The sequence below is a fragment of the Lissotriton vulgaris genome, chromosome 2_1 (assembly GCF_964263255.1).
Source record: "Lissotriton vulgaris chromosome 2_1, aLisVul1.2, whole genome shotgun sequence".
NCBI classification, from domain to species: Eukaryota; Metazoa; Chordata; class Amphibia; order Caudata; family Salamandridae; genus Lissotriton; species Lissotriton vulgaris.
This window is the reverse complement of record NC_141687.1, coordinates 223,231,120-223,238,331: the sequence shown is the minus strand read 5'-3', so window position 1 is coordinate 223,238,331 and position 7,212 is coordinate 223,231,120.

Below are 7,212 nucleotides of genomic sequence, written 5' to 3'. Positions count from 1 at the left end.
GCTTGTGGCGCCGGTCGCCATCTTGGGGGGGGACTTCTCCATCACGTGCCACTTGCCTGAGCGTTCTAGCGCTCTGCAGGAGTTCAGGTGAGCTCCTATTTAAAGCTCACCTGACTCGCGCAGCGGTGACGCGCAGCGGTAGCGCCTGACTCGCGCCGGAGTCAAGCCAGAGTCCGGCCCGTCTGCGCCCGTCCGCGTTCCGGAGGCGTTTTGGCGGCGGGTGGGGCCCTGGCTACCGAGACGGAGTTCTCGGGGCGCCTTTTCGATGCGGTACTCCTCCATGGAGCTGCGCTCCTTGCATGTCAGGGAGAGCTGCTGCCGCACTGTCTTTCCGGCCCGCCATAAGGGCAAGTTGCGTTGTCCGGGTTGTGGCTGGCATCCTACCCGGGTTTTGTCATCTACTCCGCCTATTGACATCGCTGGTGCGGAGTACGCCTGTATGCTGTTAAACACCAGGTCGGCTAGCTGCCATGCGCAACACATTTTTGAGCTCCTCGAGACTGAGAGACCACTCTGCCTTATGTTGACGGAGACTTGGTGGGGCGAAGCGTCTAATCCCGATGTGGCCATGGCCATTCCGCCCGATTATGACATCTTCAGGAAGGACAGAGCAAAGGGCAGGGGCGGCGGGGTTGCACTGATGGTAAAGAAGGGCACACCTTGTACCATCTTGCCCACTGAGGACATCCGCGGCTCTGAATCGCTGGCTTTTTCTATCGCGCTAGCGCCGCACCAATCAGTGAAGGGACTGCTAGTTTACCGCCCCCCCGGTCCGCTTGGGACGTTCTTTGCTGACCTTGATTTGGTGGTGGCGGGTCTAGCCCTGAGAGCAGAACATTGCTTAGTGGCTGGGGACTTTAACATCCGGATGGATGATCCATCGGACCCCGCCGCTATTAAGCTCTTGGAGGCTATGACGCCGCTGGGACTGACCCCACACCTACAGGGTCCGACCCACGAGAAGGGGCATACCTTAGACCAGGTTTTCTCGACCTCTCCGCTGGTAGTGAAAGAGATTCTCCCGGTCCTGTGGTCGGATCATTGGCTTGCCAAATTTGTAATCAGTGGCAAGGTTAGGGCGTTGAACCCTGTCCCACAGCAGAGGGGACGAGCCTGTAGAGCATTTAGCAGGGTGACCCCTGAGATGCTAGCCCAGGCTGCTGTGACTCACCCTTGCCCTCGGTCGGGCGTGCTGGAAAGCGACCTGGAGGCCCTGCAAAAGTGGCTGACGGAGAGGCTGAACGACCTGGCCCCTGCTCTGCCCCCCCGCCCGACATCTAAGCGGGTTTCTGCCCCTTGGTTTACCTCGGCTCTGTGGGCTACGCGGCAGCAGTGCAAGGTAGCCGAAAGGGCCTGGCGGGCACATTACGACAGCAAGGACAGGTCTGCCTACAAGGCTGCGGTTAAAGCTTACCACCGCGACATCCGCCTCGAAAAGAAAGCCTACTTCGCGGGGAGAATCGAAGCAGCTTCGAACTCCAGCAAGGAGATTTTTACGATCGTTCGCGAATTCATCTCACCCCGGACCACCGCTTTGGAAGGGGGCCCTGTAGAATCCTGGGCAGCAGATCTGGCGTGCTTTTTTACAGGCAAGATCAAACTCATCCAGGCCTCCTTTCCTTCGAGTGGACCGGTTACGCGGCCGGTGCCAGAGGAGGGTATGCCCCCCTCAGTCATGCAGGGCGCCATATTGGCTGAGTTTCCATCTCTGCCAGCCTCCGCCTCCCTTGCGCTCATGGGCAATTTAAAATCTGGGTCTCCGCTTGACCCCTGCCCAGCTAAGCTTCTGGGTAAATTGGCGGAGGTGGTTAACCCGTTGGCTCACCCTCTTCTCAACCTTTCGTTGAGCTCGGGAGAGGTGCCGCCATCTTGGAAGCAGGCAATGGTGATCCCGTTGCTTAAAAAGCCGGGACTTGATCCGAAAGCCCCTGTTAATTACAGGCCTATTTCGCTGCTGCCGGCTTTTGTAAAAATCTTGGAAAAGCACGTTCAGTCGGTGCTCACCAACTTTTTGGAGTCTCATGAGATCTTGCACGACTCCCAGTCAGGCTTCCGCTCAAACCGCAGCACCGAGACCGCGCTCCTTGAGGTTTCGGAAACCATCAAAGGGGTGCTGGATTCCGGGGGCAAAGTCATGCTGGTGTTGTTGGACCTGTCGGCGGCCTTCGACACCGTCCCCCATGAGGGCCTGCTCGCAAGACTCTTTGAGATTGGCCTGCGGGGGACGGTGCTCAAATGGTTTTCTTCCTTCCTGGCCGGCCGCCGGCAAACGATCTGGACATCATCTGACACCGCTGTAATGCCGCCTTTGGGAGTCGGGGTCCCTCAGGGCTCTATTTTGAGCCCGACCCTTTTTAATATCTATATGACCCCTTTGGCGGCGGTGGCGGAGTCTTTTGGTGCCCGGATCGTGTCGTATGCCGACGACACTCAGCTCCTCTTCTCATGTGAGAGGGGGGCTGACTTTGACGGGGAGAGTATCCAGAATTGCCTTGGGGCTGTGTTCGCATGGTTCCAACTGCACAGCCTCAAGTGCAATTCCGATAAATCGGAGGTTCTCTTCTTCGGGTGCGATTCGGAGCCCAGCTGGCAGGCCTGGTGGCCCATCGACATGTTCCCTCCGTCCGGCTCTTCTCCCATGGCTAAAAACCTGGGGGTTAAGATGGACAAGGGGCTGACGATGAAAGCCCAGATTCTGGGGGTAACTGGCACTTGTTTTGGCTTGCTAAAAATGTTGCGGAAGTTTCTGCCTCTCTTGTCCGAGGATCACAAGAGGCTGACGGTGCAGGCCCTGATCGGCTCCAGGCTGGATTATGCCAACAGTCTGTACCTGGGCCTACCAGAGTATTTGCTGCAGTGGCTTCAAGTGGCACAGAACGCGGCGGCCAGGGCCATTTTTGGCCTAAGTAGACGCACCAGCGCCTCTGGGTTGTTGGTGAAGCTACACTGGCTACCCATCCGCAAACGGATTGCCTTTAAGGCGCTGACCCTGGCCTATAAAGCTCTCCATGCGGTGGGAGCCAAACATCTTCGAAAGAGACTCACTTTCTACCACCCTACTCGCGCGTTGAGATCGGAATCTTTACTTCTTGCGGCTGTTCCGCGTGTGAAGAGGGCTCGCCTAGGTGGCCGCTCTTTCAGTCTTTTGGCCCCACAGATGTGGAATTCTTTACCGCTCCCTTTGCGGGGGGCGACCAGTCTTCTTGAATTTAGGAAAGGCCTCAAAACCTGGCTGTTCTCTCAATAGGTTTGCCTGTAGCCCTGTTTCTTTTGTGGACTTTTAATCTGTTTTTATCTGTGTTGTGTTATTCTGAAACCAGTTTCACCTTACCTAAAGCGCCGGGATTCTCTTTTTGAGTAACCGTTGCGCTATACTAAATAAAAAATAACATAACATAACATAACAGCCACCACACAGCCCCACCGATGCAGCCACCACACAGCTCCACTGATGCAGCCACCACACAGCTCCACCGATGCAGCCACCACACAGCTCCACCGATTCAGCCACCACACAGCTCCACCGATTCAGCCACCACACAGCTCCACCGATGCAGCCACCACACAGCTCCACCGATGCAGCCACCACACAGCTCCACCGATGCAGCCACCACACAGCTCCTCCGACACAGCTCCACCGATGCACCCACCACCCAACTCCACCGATGCACCCACCACACAGCTCCACTGATGCACCCACCACACAGCATCACCTACACAGCTCCACCGAGGCACCCACCACACAGCTCCACCGACACAGCTCCACCGATGCACCCACCACACAGCTCCACCGACACAGCTCCACCGATGCACCCACCACACAGCTCCACCTACACAGCTCCACCGATGCACCCACCACCCAACTCCACCGATGCACCCACCACACAGCTCCACCGATGCACCCACCACACAGATCTACCTACACAGCTCCACTGATGCAACCACCACACAGCTCCACCGATGCAACCACCACACAGCTCCACCGATGCAACCACCACACAGCTCCACCGAGGCACCCACCACACAGCTCCACCGACACAGCTCCACCGATGCACCTACCACACAGCTCCACCGACATAGCTCCACCGACGCACCCACCACACAGCTCCACCGACACAGCTCCACCAATGCACCCACCACACAGCTCCACTGATGCAACCACCACACAGCTCCACCGATGCACCTACCACACAGCTCCACTGAGGCACCCACTACACAGCTCCACCGATGCACCCACCACACAGCTCCACAGATGCACCCACCACACAGCTCCACCGATGCACCCACCACACAGCTCCGCAGATGCACCCACCACACAGCTCCACCGATGCACCCACAACACACCTCCACCGATGCACCCACAACACACCTCCACCGATGCACCCACAACACACCTCCACCGATGCACCCACCACACAGCTCCACCGATGCACCCACCACACAGCTCCACCGATGCACCCACCACACAGCTCCACCGATGCACCCACCACACAGCTCCACCGATGCACCCACCAGACAGCTCCACCGATGCACCCACCACACAGCTCCACCGATGCACCCACCACACAGCTCCACCGATGCACCCACCACACAGCTCCACCGATGCACCCACCACACAGCTCCACCGATGCACCCACCACACAGCTCCACCGATGCACCCACCACACAGCTCCACCGATGCACCCACCACACAGCTCCGCCGAAGCACCCACCACACAGCTCCGCCGAGGCACCCACCACACAGCTCCGCCGAGGCACCCACCACACAGCTCCGCCGAGGCACCCACCACACAGCTCCGCCGAGGCACCCACCACACAGCTCCGCCGAGGCACCCACCACACAGCTCTGCCGATGCTCCAACTAAGCTCCACCAATGCACCCACCACACAGCTCCGCCATGGCACCCACCACACAGCTCCGCCGTGGCACCCACCACACAGCTCCGCCGTGGCACCCACCATACAGCTCCACCGATGCTCCAACTAAGCTCCACCAATGCACCCACTAAACAGCTACACCGATGCACACACCACAGCATCACTGGTTCAAATATGTTCTTTCAATTTTTCAAGCTTTCACGCTTTATTACAAATCACAAAAAGATGTTAATATTTCACTTCTGTTCTTGGATTTTCGTCACAATAAAAAACACTGAACATAATCTTCACAAATGTTATTTACAAAAGTTTAAGCTATTGCCATTACAAATTAAATAAATAATTAAGTATTAATTATTTAAAAAATAAAAGCCATTGTTATTTGTAATATCAATACATCTAAGTCACGTAAATACAAAACATGTTGCATTGCAAATGCTATAGGTGTCACATTTGCGAAAGTTATAACTATTGGCATTGTAAATGATAAAGCTATTAATTTAGCTATTTTAAAAAAAACACAAATAAAAATAATTCATTTATAACACCAATAGCTCAAACTTTCCTAATGCGAGCCCTATTGCATTTCCAATGCTTGTTTTAGAGCAGGTGGCACAAGCTCTGAATAATCCTTTCTTTTCCTTCTCAGACATGGTAGCTGACTAAGGAAGTCCAAACAAGAAGAAACTAGAAGATGAGAGAACCTCAAATCCCAGTCAAAATCAGTTGAATTGAAGATTTTGAGCAGAGCTCATAGGAGACTCCCTAGCACAACGTGCGGTAGAAAATCTGAGGGGCAAAAGGTTCTCTCAGGAGTGTTCTAGAGGGTGAGGAGCTCTGATTGGTTCAGGGAAAAGTTTGGGCCTTTTTTACATAAAGGCTATGGGTTGCAAAAGGGAAATGGGCCTAGGCCTCTTTTCAGTTTGCTATACTGATAAGCATTGCTTTTTTATATACCGGAGACTCCCGTCTCGACGACGGGGAATGATTCAGGCATGTGAATTTATGAAAGTTTCAATACTGGAGTAAGTGCAAGGACACCATCCAGTCCAGAGTCCGTGGTAGACCGGTGTGAGAATTTTGAACTGTTCCTTCTGCAGGAAGGTATTCAGAGGACGAAGGTCCAAAACAGATCTGCAGCCCCTCGTCCTTAGGAACAAGGAAATAGTAAGATTAACAACCCTCTCCTCATTCTGGGTTCGTGCACCTTTGGAGAGCAGTCCCCACACCACTTTACGAAAAATATACAGGTGCTATTGTGAAATTCGTTCTGATTTTGGGTATGCTGGATTGCCATGATGGGAGGAAATGTTGGATCCTACCCCCTACTAAATGGCCCTGCACCACAAAACTAAATGGGTTTGTTGGCTGCTGCAGCAGGGGAAAAGGAAAGAGGACTGATGTCCCTTGCTGGCCCATGCACCATCTCCAAGACCCAAGTTCACAGCCTCAAAAGGACAGAGAAGCCTGCTATGCTAGTTAGGTAGATGGTCTCTACCTATACAATGGCCCTCTGGAAGAGCCTCAACTTTTTGAACTGATGTAGGAACTGTTTGACCGTACGTAAGTAAGTAGAACATTTATAAAGCACGTGAATGCTGAGGCGTCTTGGCGCTGAGGAGTGTGACAAGTGCTGTTAGGCAAACCATAGGGCTTACTTGGGGGGTAATAGCCAGGTCTTTATCATATTCCTAAACTGGGGCCTATTTGGTTGCAACCGGATGTTGGTCAGCAGCCTATTCAATAGTCTAGCAGCTAGATGGGATAGGCTCCTGCCTCCCCTTTCTGAATTTTAGGAACCTGGACCAATCCAGTGTTGGCTGATCTGACATTCAGTTTCGGGGTGTACCATAAAAATAGATTCTGCATGGCCAAGGCTCCCCCACCATACAATGCCTTGCGTACCAGGCAAAGAGCCAACAGACCCAAAGAAACATGCTGTGGTTCTTTCCGTAAAGAATTGCAACAGAAGTCACTGGTCATTGAACAGGAGTGACCCCAACCAAGAGATTATTGATGAGAAAGCCCTGTACATCACCGAAAAATGCCATTGAACATATTCACATGTGTCAATGAACTACAACTCTAGTGCCAACTGGCCTTCCCAGGCGATCAACAGTATCTAGACCAGCACAGAAAAGTCATTTGGCTGTGTATTGTCCATCATGTATTCTCTGAGCCAAACAGGCCCTAAGGATTTCCTTGACCGCCTGCAAGATCTCACTGTCCACATTCCACAGGGCATCTGTATAGGGGCCCACTAAGCAAACAGCATTTACCAACTGCAATGCCTGACCACAAAGGAAAACATACTCTTGCTAAAAATCTCAATAC